The following is a 17,577-nucleotide window of genomic DNA, read 5'->3' as shown; positions in this document are numbered from 1 at the left end:
AAGAATACAAACATCCGTCAGAAGGTGAATGGACAATCAACTAATATATATTGATATATATATATATATATTTGTTAAATAACAAATTTTCATGGATAAGCCTGTGCTTATAGAGCTTTTGATTCAGTGAAAAGATGCAGTAGGCAATACAAAGATAAATTGGAAGTAAATCTGGAAAACCTGATATCCAGCACTCAGACACTTGGATGTTTCCCCAAAGGCAGTAGGAAATTGTTCAGAGTTTTTGAACAGGGCTTTTCTTTGAACGCTGCTCTCTTTCGTATCCCAGATCTGGTTCCTGACTAAGTTTGCCTAAATGTCTCTCTCTGGAATTTCTCTGCATCTCCTCTGCTCTATTTCAGTCTATTTCACATATCTTTCTGTTCTCTCCCCTCTAGTCTACTCCAGACATTGCAGTGGATTTTTAATAGACTTTGCTATGGTCTGAATGTTTGTGTCCCTACAAAATTCATGTTGCAACCTAATCCCCATTCCTGCGGTGTTGAGAGGTGGGACTTTTGAGAAGTCATGATGGCTTCATCCTTGTGAATAGAATTAGTGCCCTTAGGGGCTTAAGGGAGCCTTCTGCCCCTTCCACTGTATAAGGATTCAGCAAGAAGGTGCCATCTTTGAAGAGGAGAGCAAGTCCTCACAGGATGCCAAATCTGCTGGCACCTTGATCTTAGACTTCCAAGCCTCCAGAACTGTAAGAAATAAATGTCTATTATTTATAAATTATCCAGTCTAAGATATTTTGTTATAGCAGCAGGAATGGACCAAGACAGACCTAAAAGACAACTAGCCCCAATTTGGTCTCTAACGTACTCACAACATCCTGTGGCTCCACATTTTAGAAGGGAAAGATGTAAAAAGCAGCTGCCAAAGGAAAGAGTGCTAGTAGTAGCAGGAAATAAAAAAAAAATTTCAGAGTCTAATATGTAGAATAAATCATAAAATAATGTGAGTTGAACCCAAGTTTGAGATCCTTTATCCTTGCAAAGATGTTCCATGTTTAGACTGCCCTATATGTAAAGAAAAATGAAGCTCTGCAGCTAGTTTTTTTAAAACCAGCTTTTTTGATAGTTGACATATAATACATATTTAAATGTACAGTTTGATGAGTTTTGACCAATGTCTTTAATTGTGTACATACCACCACAATCAACATATGGGATTAGTTCATAATTCCAAAACTTCTCCTGTGCCCGTTTACAGTTAATTCTCTCCCCCTACAGCTACTGATCTGATTTTTGTCATCATAGGTTTGCCTTTTCTAGCATATCATATAAATGGAATCATGCAGGATGTCATCTTTTGTGTCTGGCTTCATCACTTAGCATGATGGTTTTGAAAGTCATCCATGTAGTTGCACACAGTGGTAGTTGGTTCCTTTTTGTGCTGAATAGTAAGCCATTGCATGGCTGTATCACAATTTGTTTATTCATTCACATTTCATGCACATTTGTGTTGTTTCCAGTTTGGGCTGTTATAAATAAAGCTGTAATAACAACCATATGCAGGTCTTTGTGTTGTGATGTGGTTTTTTGGCATAAAGACTTAAGTATAGAACATCTGGTTGTGGGATAGGTGTATGCTTAATGTTTTAAGAAACTGTCAAACTGTTTTCTAATGTGGCTGCACCGTTTTGTACTCCCACTTTTACTCTCTCCTTGGTAATGTATAAGACTTCCAGTTGCTCTAAATATTCTCCAATACTTGGTATTGCCTGTCTTTCTAATTTTAGCCATTCCAGTGAATGTATAGGGATAGCACACCGAGGTTTCAATTTGCCTTTCCCCAGGACTAATGATGTTGAGCATCTCTTCATGTGTTTATTGGCACTTCATATATTTTCTTGGGTAAAGTGTCTGTTCTGCCGGTAGATTTTTGTCCAAGCCATCAGGAGGTTTTCAAAAGTGCCTGGGTATCTGACAGAGCAAGGGCAGATTAGAATGTTGTGTTTTGTTTTGTTTTTGTTTTTGTTTTGTTTGTTTGTTTGTTTTTTTGTTTTTGTTATTTTTGTTTTTTTTTTTTTTTTGTCTTTGTGAAGTGGTCCAAGACCCAGGGAGTTCAAGAATTCACCCCCATACCCTGGATATAATTGGATTTCAGGAGAATTAAGAGATATCAGAGATGGCACAGACTGGTTACTCTGTAGGCACAATGGTTCTTACCCTTTTGTGGGGAAGTCAGAATAGATGAAAGCAAATTTTGATGTATGATTTCAGAGAGGATTTAGAGTCCTGAAAGCTCCACTGTGAACCCACGTTAAAAATTTCCTTAGAGGAAAGCATATATCCTGAGGCCAAATAGCAGAGTTTTTGAAATGAACAGGACTCAGGTGGAAGGCATTCTTCCTCTGCAAAAGCCCAAGTATATCTTTGGACAACAGGGGCAGTGGCCAGGAGCATCTAGATCCTCTCTTAAGAGAGGCAGGCATAATTTCTCATCCTCAAGGGCTGTAGAGAGGTCCTTGGTACTCTGCTTAATGTGGGGGGAAATTACTAAAAGCTGGCCACTAAGCAGAAGCCTGGCAGATCATTGTGCCTGTCCAGAGACAAGAGAGAGGTTATCGTGGGAAGGGAGTGCAAATCAAGACCCAAGTATGGGGAAGGAAGACAGCTTTGTTGGCAGCTTATCCTTGGCAGAGAAAGATGGACATATTTCCAGTGTGAAACCTCCATCCAAAGCCCTTCAAGCATTTTGTCCACACCTGAGGAGCCTGTATGTTCGGGGAGAGTCACATTGGATGCAAACATCAAAATACCTGTATAAAGCAGGCAGGACCAATACTATTGGTTGGGTCGAATCTCTGTCCTTTCTCTTCTTCATCTCTCATCAGCAAGCACCATTTAGAATGAGGGTGAGACAGCAAGCATGGTCCAGGAACATGTCTGTAGTTCATTTTTTTTTCTTGCCTGATAGTTCTTTTGGTCTTTGCAATACAGCCCAAGAACAATACATTCCTCATCCTTTCTCTAAGAGCCTGTCAGACTTCACAGCCACCATAGGCAGCTTTGTCACTTGCAAAATTTAGAGTGACAACTTGATAGACCTCTAGGTGCTGTCATCTCACTTCCCTTCTTCTCTATATTGACTCCTAAAAGAAAGCAAAAACCAGAAACGAAACTTTCATTTCTATCAGTTTATGATCCATCAAATGAACAGCAGGGACTTGGTAATAACGTTATTCAATGTCTGGGGTAGTTCCTGTCTCAGGAAGCCTTCCTCGAATCCCCCACCTGACAATCATTGCTCCATTAGCTGAGCTTCTAGAATGCTTTGTTCCTTAAATATATTTATAGCAGAGAGACCATAACAAGTGATTTTATATCTCATCTCCCTTGTGAACAACTTGAAGAGTTTACATTTTACTCATCTTTCGTTGCTAAGTTATTTGATTGCAAATAATTTTAACAATACCCCTATTTGAAGCTAAACTACAGCATGTTTGAAATTATGTATCCAGATGGAACCCAGCCACATGAGTACTTTTTGCTTACATAAGGTCAGGAAAAATAGATCCACGACAAAAGGAATCTTTGGACAGATCTACTTTTGGTTAATCATTAACATCATAATCACTGCCTCTCCCATCAGCTTTAATTGCCTCATGAACAGATGCAGAGGAATTTCTAGACAACTGCATTTGTTTCAACTGAGTAAGGAGAAAAGACAAAACAAAACAAAAAACAAAAGGCAGAGATTGCCGGAGCCCTGCTAAAATCCAGGCCCTGGTAAAGCTAAGGATGTGCTGATCAAGCAAAACCCCCTAATCTGCCCACAAAGCCCTCCAAGGTGAGTCAGCTGAAAGGGCCTAATCCCCAGAAGGGACTGATCACTAAAGCTTTAGAGGCCACACAGCCACAGCACACTGGAAAACGGGATAATGAAAGCTTAAAGGGATATTGTGTAGAGAAAGGTCATAGAACCAACAGAGGAGGGTCTTGGCTGTCTAAGAGGTCACCTTTGCCCTCTCCTGAGTTGTAGGTCATTCATATAGCTCAGTCTTAGGACCCCAAAATAAGAATGATTCCAAGGATGTGGATATTGTTAAGAGTTAGCCGGCTTAGGGCCCCCGCTATGGGGTGGGGCATGGAGGTGAGGTAACTAATATTTTAAGCAAGGCAATCAACCACAATATGACTGAATCTGTAATAGTCAATAAACCAGATGGCACAAGAATTATACTGCAATAGCTGCTAGTGGTGAGGAAGTGGGGAGGCAGTGAGAAGAAACTACATTGGTGCAGAGGAGGTGCTCAGTATAGGTGAGCTGACACTGAAATCAAAGAAGCAGACAGTATTTGAGAAGTGTGGGCTCTGATTAGAAGTGTACTATACAGGAAGAATCACTACCCCTTAGTTGCTTGCCCTGGGATAAATCATTTAGGACTTGACCTTTTGTTAAATTGGGAGGTTGCATAGAACTCCAGAGCCCTTTGGCCCTGGTTCTAGCCTCGGATTCCCTTATGTGGCAAAGTGAACACAGAAAGTAGTGAAAGAGGCTTCTCTTGGGGCTGTTTGGTCAATTTCTATCCATCAGTGGTTATCTATGGGAAATAACCACTTTCCATAGATACTCAACCACTCTTGAGACAGTGAGCTCTGCCCCAATCCAAGACCCCCTGCCCCCAAGCCTGGGGCACTTTGTTTTGTACTTTTACGAGGTTATTTTTGGTTGTCAAAAAGATCAGGTGCACCTCCTGGCATTGAGTGGGTGGGGCTGGGATGCTTGTGGTACTTCCCCCATATCAGAGAAGTTTCCCTTGTGTCAACCAACATATGGATGTCATGCCAGTCATCTATGTAGATGACAGACCTCTGCCTTGTATATAAACACAAATAATTTTCCCCACAGTTTTACTATACAGTGAATTTTCCAATGCTATTTTTATCTGTGAATTTCACTTTAGGAAAGTACATGAAGGGATGACAAAATATTTGTCATAAAACAGGGGTGCCGGGTCAGATAATACTGCTACTCAAAATCCCCCAACAGCCACCTCCACCCAGAGAGAAGCTGAGCAGGATATTCTTGTTTACACCAGTAGACATAGGGATACACAAATTTATCTTTACTAGATAAAATTACCTAAATTGCCCTAGTGCTCACACCAGTTGAGGAAGTTAGAATCATTCTTTTTGGGGGTCTTTCTGCAGTTTACTTAGCACCAAATTGTATTTCCCCTACCATAAGTACAAGAGATAGTCTTCTTCATCTTCCTCCCAATTCTCCCTCATTGCCTCACACAGTCTTTTTCATTTAAAACTGGACTCCTCACTCTCAGCAGCAACTTCCTTAAAACAGGATGTTTTATATTTATAATTAGAAAAGTATAGCACCTGGGGGCTAGCAGTTGGCTAAGGAGAGCTAGCAAGCTGCCAGCTAGAGTAAGACAGTGCAGGAGATTTCCTCTAACAACGTGGTTCTTAATCTGAGAGTGATATGGTGTGTCAGCACTAACGTGGTATTTTCCTTCCTTTGTACACTACAGGTTGAACTATAAGCTTACTTGTAAATATCACTGTAATTATGCGAGCTTTATTTACAAAGCTGTGTGTGTGTGTGTGTGTGTGTGTGTGTGTGTGTGTGTGTTTGTGTGCATCCTTAGGAGTGGCGGCCCACATTCCTGGTGTGACTTACTAGAGCTAGGGTAAGCAATAAGGACTTTGTCCTTCAAATATTAGGTTTTGTGTTCTGAGTGCTGATTTCTGCTTTTGATTGTTCAGGGGCCAGCACGGAGGCTGACAGCCATTGTTTCAACCTCCATGAGCTGAAGTAGCTTCCTGGGGATTTAAAGAGACAATACTTGTGCTCCCACCCCATGTCTTTTGGGAACCAGACATTTAAGGAAATCTCTGTCAGGTCACTGGTTGATTACAGAAGTGATGGAACAGAAACTTCAGTGACCACACACAACAATATATATCTTGCAAAAATAGTTTTAAAAAGTCATAAATAGATGACTGAGTCCTCATAAAGTATAAGAAATCTCTGAGTTATTGAAGAATTAGATATCCAGTTAGTGCAACATGGTATTTAAAATCTCTAGCTCTCAACAAACAATTACAAAACATACAAAGAAAGAGGAAAACATGGTCCATTCACAGAAAAAAGAAGTTTACAGAAATCTTTTCTAAGAAAGACCAGACATTGGAATTATTAGTCAATGGCATTAAGTCAACTGCCTTAAATATGTTTAATGAGATAAAGAAAACCATAAACCAAGAACTAAAAGGAATCATTAGAATTATATATGAACAAAGAAAGAATATCAATTAATAAATAGAAATAAAAAAGAACCAAACAAATTCTGGAGGTGAAAACTATAATAACTGAAATGAAAAATTAACTAGAGGCATTCAACAGCAGATTTGAGCAAGTGGAAAAAAGTGTCTATGAGCCTGAAGACAGGGCAATTGAAATTATCCAGTCTGGGGAGCAGAAAGACAAAAGAATAAGTAAAAGTGAACAGAGGCTAAGGGCCCTGTAGGACACCATCAAGTGAATCAAGTTTACAATATGAGAGTTTCAGAAAGAGTAGAGCGAGTGGGGAAAGAAAGAACATTTGAAGAAATAATGACTGGAAAATGTCCCAAATTTGATGAAAGAAATGAATCTACAGATCCAAGAAACTCAACAAACCTCCAAGGATAAACTCAACAAACTCCTAGGATAAACTCAAAGAGCTTCACCCCAGGACATATTATAATCAAAGTGTCAAAAGTCAGAGACAAAGAAAGAATCTTGAAAACAGAAAAAGAGAAATGATAAATCACACACAAGGACTCCTCAATAAGACTAAGAGCTGTTTTCTCATCAGAAACCATGGAGACCAGCAGGCAGTGGAATGAAAAAGTGCTGAAAGAAAAAACTCAAGGAAGAATTCTGTCTCTGGCAAAACTATCTTTCAAAAATGAAGGATAAATTAAGACATTCACAGATAAAATCTGAGAACATTCACTGCCAGTAGACCTGCTCTCACAAGAAATGCTAATGGGAGTCCTTGGGGGCTGAAATGAGAGGACACTGGACAACAAATTGAAGCCATATGAAGAAATAAAGATCTCTAGTAAAGATAACTGCGTAGATTAATATAAAAGCAGTATTGTTGCATTTTTGGTTTGTAACCATTTCCTATGCAGTTCAAAAGACAAATACATGAAAAGTAATTATAAATCTTTTAATGGGCATACATGTAAAATGTGTAACTTATGGCCAGGCACAGTGACTCATGCCTGTAATCCTAGCACTTTGGGAGGCCAAGGTTGGGCAACCACTTGAAGCCAAGAATTCAAGATCAGCCTGTGCAATGTAGAGAGACCCCATATCTAAAAAAAAAAAAATTAAATTAAAAAAAATAGCCAGGCATAGTGGCACATACCCATAGTCCCAGCTACTCAGGAGGCTGAGGTGGGAGGATTGCTTGAGCCCAGGAGTTTGAGAGTGCAGTGAGCTATGATCACACCACTGCACTCCAGCATGGGTGAACAGGCAAGACTCTGTCTCAAGGGAAAAAAAGATATAAATTGTGATAACAGCAACATAAAGGTAGGAAAGGATGAACTGTATAGGAGCAGAATTTTTGTGTGCTATTGAAGCTAAGTTGGTATTAATTCAAACTAGACTGTTATAAATTTAGGATGCTGCAGTGGACAGAATGTTTATTTTTTTTTGTAGAGACAAGGTCTTGTTATGTTGCTTAGGCTGGTCTCAAACCCCTGACCTCAAGCAATCCTCCCACCTCAGCCTCCTAAAGTGTTAGGATTATAGATGTGAGCCACCAGGCCTGGCTTGAAATTATTTTTATCAAGATCAATTTTTTATGTAAATGACTTGATATTTTGGGGATCCACATCATAATTTACTGACTGTAGATTCTGCTATTGTAAGCTTTCTTTAGGGATCATTATTCCTACTAAGTCAATTTTCCTTGGTCAAATTATGCATATCAAAATGTTAAATATACTTTTCTTCCATCAATTTTCAGTCAATGATAAATTTTACCAAGTGCAGTTTTAAGCATTATCAGTTTTTGCTATAGACTGAATGTTTGTGTCCCCTCAAATTCCTGTTTTGAAACCTGTCCCGCAGTATGATGGCATTTGGAGGTTTGACTTTGGGAGTTGATAAGGTTGTAAGGGTAGAGCCCTCATGAATGGCATCAGTGCCCTTACAAAACAAGTCACAGAGAGCTCCCTCTCTGCCTTCTGCCATCTGAGGAGACAGCGAGAAGCCAGCTATCTGTGAACCAGGGAGTTGGCCCTCACCAGATACCAAATCTACCGGGACTTTGAGCTAGGGCATCCCAGCTTCCAGGACTGTGAGGAATAAATTTCAGTTACTGATATGTCATCCAGTTTATAGTATTTTGTTATAGCAGCCTGAATGGACTAAGTTTTATTCTGGGTGGATTCATTTTACTGGTAATATTTATTATGAGGGTCAAAGTGTCCTTGGGGTGAATGCATTGTACTTTTAAAATTTACAGACATTCAATTTTGACTAAGCTTTTTAGGGACATGCTGCTTGCCTTAAAAGCTTCACAGCTCTCAGCCCCTCCCTGCCCCATTTATGACATAGGAAAGGATGTTCTCAGAGTTACTTACAAGGTACAAACAGATGAAAGCCAACACAGTGGTTCCAGTCATTCTGCTAGGGAGTTGAAAGCAGGGGTTCCATTCATATATCCTGGTTTGGAACCAAGCTTTTCTCTCTCTGTGAATGAATAAACAGTGAGAAAAGAGAGGCTGTGATAGGTAAACAAATGCCCAATTCTTCTGAAAACAACCCCATCCCTTCCTCTCTATCTTGGCATTTACTGTAGAGAGAGAGCACTGTTAGTTTCCATGGTTTTCATTCTCCTCTTATTCTTATGTACAGATGCTCAGTTTTATTCAGGACAGCAATTCACCAACTAAAAGAATAAAGTTCCCAACCTCTCTTGCAGCTAAGAGTGACCTAAGTTCCAGCCAATTAGATGTTACCACAGTGTGGTGTGGGACTCTGGGGAGACTGCCCAGATGGAAGTGACCCAGCCGGGGGGGCCCCCTTTGCCCTGCCTTGCCTGCTCTCTGAAATGCAAACATAGTGGCCAGTCAGTGCTGGAGCTCCAGCAGCCACATTGGACCATGAGACCGCATTGAGGATGGAAAGCACATACAAGATGCTAGAACAGAAACACATGATTCATAAAGTTCTGTGGTGGTCAGTTCAAAGTCAGTATGGATGGCCTGTCTCTGTAAAGTATTGATCCTGGGTGTGTATGTGATGGTGTTGCCAAAGGAGATTAACATTTGAGTCAGTGGGCTGGGAAAGGCAGACCCCCCTTAATCTGGGTGGGCACCATCAAATCAGCTGCCAGCACAGCTAGAATATAAAGCAGGCAGAAAAAATGTGAAAAGAGAGACAGGCCTAGCCTCCCAGCCTGCATCTTTCTCCTGTGCTGGATGCTTCCTGCCCTTGAACATCAGATTCCTAGTTCTTCAGTTTTGGAATTTGGACTGGTTCTCTTCACTTCTTAGCTTGCAGACAGCCTATTGTGGGACCTTGTGATTGTGTAAGTTAATACTTAATAAACTCCCCTTTATATGTACATCTATCCTATTAGTTCTGTCCCTCTAGAGAACCCTGACTAATACATGTCACTATTATTTTAAGGATTCTAGTATATGTAGCCATAGTGAATGTTAACCAAAGTATGAGTTTTGCCATTGCTCATTGTGTGACTTTGGACAAGACACCTACCTTCTCTGGGACATAGATATCCCTGTGTGCCTAGTGGCAGAGGTAGATACGGGCTCTACATGTATGATTCTGAGATCGGGTGCTTTTATCTTTCTGACATCCAACTCATCTTCTATTGAAGACAGCACCTCAGTTTTTTCTTGAGAAACTACCCCTCCTTGCCCTCACTCTTAGTGCTTAAGTGAGACTGACACCACTTCTTGGCTCCAGTGGGGAACATGTGACCCAGGCCCCTGCAAGTGTGGGAGGCACAGAGCTGGCTGCATGAGACCAACCTTGCCTGGGGCTCCGTTGTGTACTGCACTTGTGGACACAGTGAAGCAGAGCCTTTTGCCCTGCCTTGCCTGCTCTCTGAAATGCAAACATGGTGGCCGGTCAATGCTGGAGCTCCAGCAGCCACATTGGACCATGAGGCCGCATTGAGGATGGAAAGCTCAATGGTTCTCTTCTTGATCCAGACACAGGGCCCCTTGAGCATGCCTGGCCATAGGCACTAGGCCTGGCTGTTATATGTGGTGTCCCTCGGCATCTGCCCGAGTTAGGGAGGCTTCTTCACCATATGCACCTGAGCCACCCCACCCCGACACCCCATCCTCTGTTGATGGAACTTGACACTGCATCCTCACTGAGCACACTGAGGCAGTTTCACACCCAACCCCTCATTGTGCATTTGGGAAACCTAATTCCAGAAAGAGACAGGGCCTGGCTTAGACCACAGAAGATGCACAGAGTCTAGAAGGTAAGGGAGGGCTCCAGCTTCCTAGGCCAGTGCTCAGCCTCCTCCCAGAGGGAAAGAAGAAAGAGGTTGGAGGCAGCTCTGTTATGGGTCAGTGGCATCGACAACATGCCCAGGAACCCAGGGCATGAGCAGGGCAGACATAGGGCTCCCTAAGGGCCCCAGCACAGCCTTGAGAGGCCAGGGCCGGGGTCCTCAGGCCACTGGTCTGGGCACCTGGAAGTAGGATGAGCCCTCCTGGCTAGTGCAGACAGAGACTATGGGAGAGAAAGCCTCCGTTTCCTCCTGTATGAATTGGGGTGCTTGGGTGAGTGACCCCAAGGGTTCCACATACTCAGAAAGTGTCTGTTGATATGGCTTATCCATCAATGCCCATTGTGCTTTGAGACCCTGGGAAAATGCTCTCCACTCCCTGGACATCCTTCAGAGAAGAGATAGGTTTGGGGCTTGGGTGATGAGGGCTTGCCATAGGGCAGAGGGTGCCAGAGCACTGGACACCGTGTCTGTGGTCCAGGAACGAGGCTGGTCCTTGTTGGATCCTGAGTCTGCATTTGGAAGTAGGGGGAAGCATTGCCCTGGCCGAGATAAGGATGCCTGACGCCAAAGGAAGTGGAGGCAAAAAGGGGACAAGGGAGGCTTCCGAGGTTCCTCACACTGCCCTTTGGAGCCTGCGGACCTGCTCCTTTGCCCCCTGGAGACCCCCAAAAGACCACTGCCTTGAGGTCACCCAGCCCGAGTATGTGACTTAAGTAGAGGCGCTCCGGCCTGGGGTTGCAGTGCTACGGCTGGCCACCAGGAGGCGGTCAGCCTCCTGTGTCCGCGGTGCCCAGCGTGCTTTACCAGCAACTGGGGCCAGGGAAGAGTCACGCAGAGGTCACGCCTGCCGTCCTCCTTCCTCAGGCCTGACTCACACCTTTTATTTGTATTGGTCAGCTCCACAGTCTTAGCTAGTCAGAAGGTGGGGAGGTGGAAAGTCTGCGATCCTCCCATTTAGTCATTCAGCAACTGTGCCTGAGCACTCACCCTGTACAGGTTCCCCAGTGGGCCCAGCATGCTGTGCTGAGATCAGCCGAGTGGTCCCTGCTCTCCAGGAGCTCACAGTCTGGAGGGGGAGATGGACAAAGGCATGTGAAAGAAAAGAGCAAGTGCTGTAGAGAAAATGAAGTAGGGTGCTGAGAGGTGGAGCTGGGAAGTCATTGGGTGGGGCTCAGAGGGGCCTTACATTTATACTGTGAGCAGAAGGACCAGAGGGAGCCAGCCCTGCCCACATTTGGGAACAATGTGTCAAGGAGAAGGCACCACTGAAGCAGAGACTCCCAAACAGAGGTGGGTTTGGCAGAGGAGGTTAGAAAGAGCCAGTGTGTAGGCTGGGTGTGGTGGCTTACGCCTGTAATCCCAGCACTTAGGGAGGCCGAGGCAGGTAGATCACCTGAGTTCAGGAGTTTGAGGCCAGCCTGGCCAACAAGGTGAAACCCCGTCTCTACTAAAAGTACAAAAATTAGCCAGACGTGGTAGTGTATGCCTGTAATCCCAGCTACTTGGGAGGCTGAGGCAGGAGAATTGCTTAAACTTGGGAGGCAGAGGTTGCAGTGAGCTGAGATCGTGCCACTGCACGCCAGCCTGGGCAACAGAGTGAGACTCTATCTCAAAAAAAAAAAAAAAAAAAGCAGAAAGAAGAGAAAGAAAGAGCCAGTGTGGCTTGGGGAAGCCCTGGAGGAGAGGATGGGAGAGGAAGGGAATGATAGCAGGGCCAGATCCTGGGGCCTGGTAGACTAGGTGAGTTACCCATTCTTCTCACAACATTAGCAATGTGAAAGTACAAATATTTAATATCTCACAATCTGTGGATCAGGACCCTGGGCATGGCTTACCTGGGTGCCTCTGCCTGAAGGTCTCTCATGAAGCTGGGACCGTGGTCTCAACCGAGGCTGGGCTGTGGGAGGAGCTGCCCCCAAGCTCACTCATGTGGGTATTGGCAGAACCAGTTTGGACTAAGCCTGAGTTCCTTTCTGTCTGTTGGCCTGGATATTCCCCAGTTCTTTGCCATGTGAACCTCTATGTCGGGTAGCTCCTGACATGAAAGCTTGCTTCCTCAGTTAGAGGACTGTGACAGAGGCAGCGAGAGGAGGAGGGACAGAGGACAAGGAAAGGGAGGGAGAAACACAGAAGACAGCAAGTACAAGGGAATTGGCACTTTTTTTGTAACTAAATATTGGAAGTTGCAATGGATTGAATGTTTATGTCCCCCAAAAGTCATGTGTTGTTAGCCAAATTCCCAATGTGATAATATTAGGAGGTGGGGCCTTTGTGAGATAATTAGGTCATAAGGGTGGAGCACTCAGAATGGGATTAGTGCCCTTTTCAAAGGGACCCCAGGGAGCTCTGTCACCCTTTTTCAACCATCTGAGGACACAACAAGAAGCTGGCAGTCTGCAACCCTGAAGAGGGACCTCAGCAAAACTGGACCATGCTGATACCCTGATTTCAGACTTCCAGCCTCCAGAACTGCTGGAAATACATTTCTGTTATTGGTGAGCCACCCTGTCTGTGGCACTTTCTTATAGCAGCCCTAACTGACTCAGACAGGAGAGACAGCCTGTCACTTTGCTATATTCTCTTAGTCAGAAGGGAAGTCACTAACCGCTTTATGGTTACACAAGGGCATGAATCCCAGCAGTGAGGTTCACTGCAAGCTGCTGTGCATGCATGCAGCCTACCACATAGGCTGGGATGAGACACCTGGGTCTGATTCTAAATATAACAGGAAACCATTGGAAGGCTTTATGCCACAGGATGACCATATATGAGTTTCATTTTATGTTAGCCCTCTCATGGTGCAGAATGAGAAATGAGGCCCAGAGTGGAAGTAACTTTTCCAATATTACACTGGTGGAACCCGGGCATGTCTTCAGTTTAAATCTGTACTGCATCCCATCCATCCTTATAATTCTTCCTTCTCTTGAGTTTGCGCAGTTGTTACTTGTGACACCAACCTATGAGTGTTACGAGAATTATCTCATGTATGCCTGATGATGTCTCTGGGAAGCAGATGCTGGGATAATTTGCATTGTGCAGGTTGGGAGACTGGAGAGGCTCTGAGAGGTACAGTGAGTTTTCCAGGGCACAGAACTGGTAAGAAAAAGAAGGGTTGGAACCCAGCTGTATCTCCTCAAACCTGGGGCGCTTGCTGCATTTGGATTTTCCCAGAGGGGCGATGTTGGCAAAATTGTGAACAGTTAAGGAGATGACATAGAGGAAGAGGGTGAGCAGTCAATGGCTCAGAGAGACCTTTGAGGAGGGAGGTCTTTGAAGGAAGGGGCCGAGGTAATGGAACCCTGGAGAAGTGACCTAACTTCCTTGGTGATAGGTCCCAACAGAACTTAGAACTTTGATAACCAGCACTCACATTCTAGAGAGAGCCCCTGTCCAGCTACTCGATGGGAGCCACTAAAGAGAATAAGATATTCTCCTGCTGTATCCCAACTTTCTGAGGCTCTGACCCCAGGAAAGCCCGGCACGAGAGCCTTTTCCATTGCTGCAGGCTTTCTGGTTCAGCACTCACTGCTGGCACCTCTGGCCATTTGGCAGGAAGTACCCAAAGGTAACACAGAGAAGTCCAGGCCAGGCCCATCCAGGCCAGGCCACAACTGTGATCCCACCTGGGCAGCCCCACAGCCCTCCCCATCACCGTGTGTGTGGAGGGAGGCAGTGGAGGGAAGGCGAGGGATGAACATTGGACCCTTCCTGGGCTGGAGCAGGTTGTTGGGTGTTGGAACCCCGGTGGGCCTGGCAAGATGGGAAGGTGAGTGCTGGATGAAGGACATTTCCCCAGATGTTATCCTTCGCTCCTGAGACTTCAACTCATTTCCTCTATGCGGTTGCCCACCTGTGCCTTATCTGGGGAGCAGAATTTCTAATGTGAGTTTCCCGCTGCAGTGATGGCCAGGCAGGGCCCTGATGTCTGATGATCTGGCTGCTGAGCATCATTTGTGCAGAGCTCCATGTGGGAGATCAGTGAGGAGCTGGTTGATGGGTTCAACTCCTCCATCTTCCTAGACAAGGTAGGTGCACCATGCCACCAATAATGACCAGCACTGGTCTGGGGTGAGAGCAGGCATGGGTGGTGGTGGTGGTGGTGGCGGTGGTGGCGGTGTCTCCACTGCCAGTACCATGAGATGAACAGCCCCGGTCCGGAGCCCAGTTTTGTATACAAGGACTCCTGGGGTCTCTCTAGCAGGGCCTTCCCACTAGAGTGGCCCACAGTTCTACCCCCCAGAAATCTGGGCTCCCACTCCTCCTCCACCTGCAAATTGGTAAGGTGGAAAGACACTTCACATACTTGTAGGAATATCAGAGAAAAGACTTTTTCATTGTTTTCATATCACACTAGGCCATGAGCATTTTTGCATGTTGCTACTGTTTTTGTTTTTTTAACCACCTGTCCCAGATATCTCATGTAAGAATCAGTTCCTCTGTCCTTCCAGACCTGCTCCAAGCCTTGGAAATCATCAGGCTTAATAGGGTGGTTTATACACAAAAATGGAGGGGAGGTTGGTTCAGCTCTTTTTTATGTGTCTCTGCAGCTTGTCACATCCCAGAAAGCATCATCTTAGCCCACTAGGCCCAGAGCCTTGGCCTCACCTGTCTTCACAATATTCCATAAGGAAGGCTTTTTTTTTTTTTTTTTTGCCACAGCAATTCTGCCTTCCAGTGCTGGTGGACTTGGATGTGATTCCCTTCTGCTGCCATTTCAGCAGGGCTGCAGGGAACACCTTATATGTGTCCTATTAGAGAGCAGTGGTTTGCTAGGGCTGCCATAACAGTACCCAGATTGTGTGGCTTAAACAACAGCATTGGTTTTCTTACAATTCTGGGGCTGGAATTCTGAGACCAAGGTGTGGGCTGGGGCGGTTTCTTCTGAGGCCTCTCTCTGTGTCTTGCAGATGGCCGCCTTTTATCTCTGTGTTGATATTTTCTTTACTCTGTGCCTCATTTTTGTTGTTGTTGCTGTTTTGTTTTTTTTTTTTTTTCTTGAGACAGAGTCTTGTTCTGTTGCCCAGGTCGGAGTGCAGTGGCTGGTGTCAGCTCACTGCAACCTCCACCTCCCTACTCTGTGCCTCTCTTTGTGCCCTAATCTCCTCTTCTTATGAGGACATCAGTCAGACTGGATTAGAGTCCACCTCAATGAACTCAACCTTAATGACCTCTTTAAAGACTATGTCTACAAATACAGTCACATTATGAGGTCCTGGGGGTTAGCACTTCAACATATGAATTTTGGGAGACATAATTTGGCTCATACCACATACTTATTCCCTACAGAAGACAGACTCCAGGTATAGGGTTGCTTGGTGGAAGGATATGGGTATGAAAAATCTTAATCGCTTCAGCCAAATTACTTTCCAAAGAGGCTGTGGCAGTTGTGTTGCCACGGCAGTGTCTAATGGTGGCTGCTTCCCTTCATCCAGCCTGACAATGGGGGATGTCATTCGTTTACATTCCTGATAATCTGGTGTCCATGTGGCAAATGCCACCGTATGCTTCCTTTGCTTTTTAATTTCCCACTTACGGGCTTGAGCCACCTGTCAGTTGTTTGCCAGCCATTTGGATTTTCTCTTCCCCCAGTTGTCTGCTCATGTTCTTGTTGCTGTGACAGCCCGTCTTGCACCCTGGAACCTCCAGGCATTTGCCCCTTTGCTGGATCTGAAATCCTCATAGCTCAGGTTCTCAAAACTGCCTTTATTGTAAAAGAAAGAAAATTAAGTGCCTTGCTTTGAAGTCTAAAGAACTCTCCTAGGGTGGGTGTTGTAGTCCATTTTGTGCTGCTGCAACAAAACACCATAGACTGGGTAATTTATAATGTACAGAAATTTATTTCTCACAGTTCTGGAGGCTGGGAAGTCCACAGTCAAGATGCTAGCATCTGGTGAGGGCCTTCTTGCTGCATCATCCCATGGCGGAAGGCATCACATGGCAGAAGGGCAAAGAGAGGGTGAGAGACAGCAAGAGGGGGCAGACCCACCTCCACGATACTGACATTAATCTACCCATGATGGCAGGGCTCTCATGACCTAAACACCTCTTAAAGGTCCCATCTCCCAATATGGTCACAATGGTAACTACACTTCAACATGAGTTTTAGAGAAGACAAACATGCACACCATAGCAGTGGATCCACACTGTAAACTGGTCTCTCAACTTGGTGGGGGCAGTGGGGTGGGGAATGAGGTTCCCCCAGATCCTCTCCCTCCATGCCAGAAGCAGACTAAGCTTCAGGTAGCTTAGGGGGAAGGTGATGCAGCCCTAACTTTGGGCAGTTCTTAGTTCTGCCCTGTGTGACCTTGAGCAGCCATTTGACATCCCTAAGCATGTGTTTTCTCATCTCAACAATGGGAATGTTTTTTAGGACTCAATAGAGTGATGCTCTTCATACAAGCTCTTAATAGGGGAATGCTAACCTGTCTTGCTGTGGGCACTCACATCCCTCTTCACACACAAGTCCCCAAGGAGTTGGGGCTTCCTGGTCTGAGCTCTAGCCCACGATTCTCTTGGTGGTTTTGGTGCTGCCTCTGACTCTGTGTCCTTCCTTGTCCCATCAGTATGAAAATGAGTTAACTCTGCACCTGGGTGAGATCTGCACAATGTGGACCCCTCCAGGTGGGCACTCAGGAGCATATGGTGGCATCCCTGGACCAGGCTTCCAGGGCAGACACATACCTTACAGCACCACCTTCCTGTATAACCACTGGGTCTTCATCTCTACCCCACAGTTCCTGGACTGGGTATTCAATAGGTGGGAGCCTGTCCCTTCCACAGCACAGTGGGGACTCTGCCACCAGCTAGCTGTGTGTCTCAGGAATTTTGCTGCACCTCTCTGAGCCTCAATTTGCTCCTCTGAGAAGAAAGGTGGTAAGAGGATGAATCTCACAGGGTCCTTGCAGGGACTAAATGGGGTGAGCCATGGCAGGTGCTGACCTGGTGCTTGGCTCTGTGGAAATGGCTGCCAGATGTACTGTGGCTGTTACTTATTTTTTGAACATGAAGTAGCTCTCTGCCTCACTTGTGGCCTTCCTATGTTTGGGAAAGCATAT

At 44.9% G+C, this 17,577-nt stretch overlaps 1 long non-coding RNA gene across 1 annotated transcript; it reads right to left on the bottom strand.

Moving 5' to 3' along the window:
• Nucleotides 1-1,202: 1,202 nt before the first annotated feature.
• On the bottom strand, nucleotides 1,203-11,583 carry LOC131384504 (uncharacterized). Its single transcript, XR_009215399.1, has 4 exons — nucleotides 11,510-11,583; nucleotides 8,613-8,721; nucleotides 2,768-3,100; nucleotides 1,203-1,928 (listed from the first exon to the last, which is right to left on the bottom strand). It is a non-coding gene; the product is annotated as an uncharacterized LOC131384504 (long non-coding RNA).
• Between the last annotated feature and the right edge of the window lie 5,994 nt (nucleotides 11,584-17,577).

This window comes from Hylobates moloch, unplaced genomic scaffold (genome assembly GCF_009828535.3).
Source record: "Hylobates moloch isolate HMO894 unplaced genomic scaffold, HMol_V3 SCAFFOLD_10, whole genome shotgun sequence".
In the NCBI taxonomy this organism is placed as follows: Eukaryota; Metazoa; Chordata; class Mammalia; order Primates; family Hylobatidae; genus Hylobates; species Hylobates moloch.
This window is presented reverse-complemented; position numbering and strand designations above follow the sequence as displayed.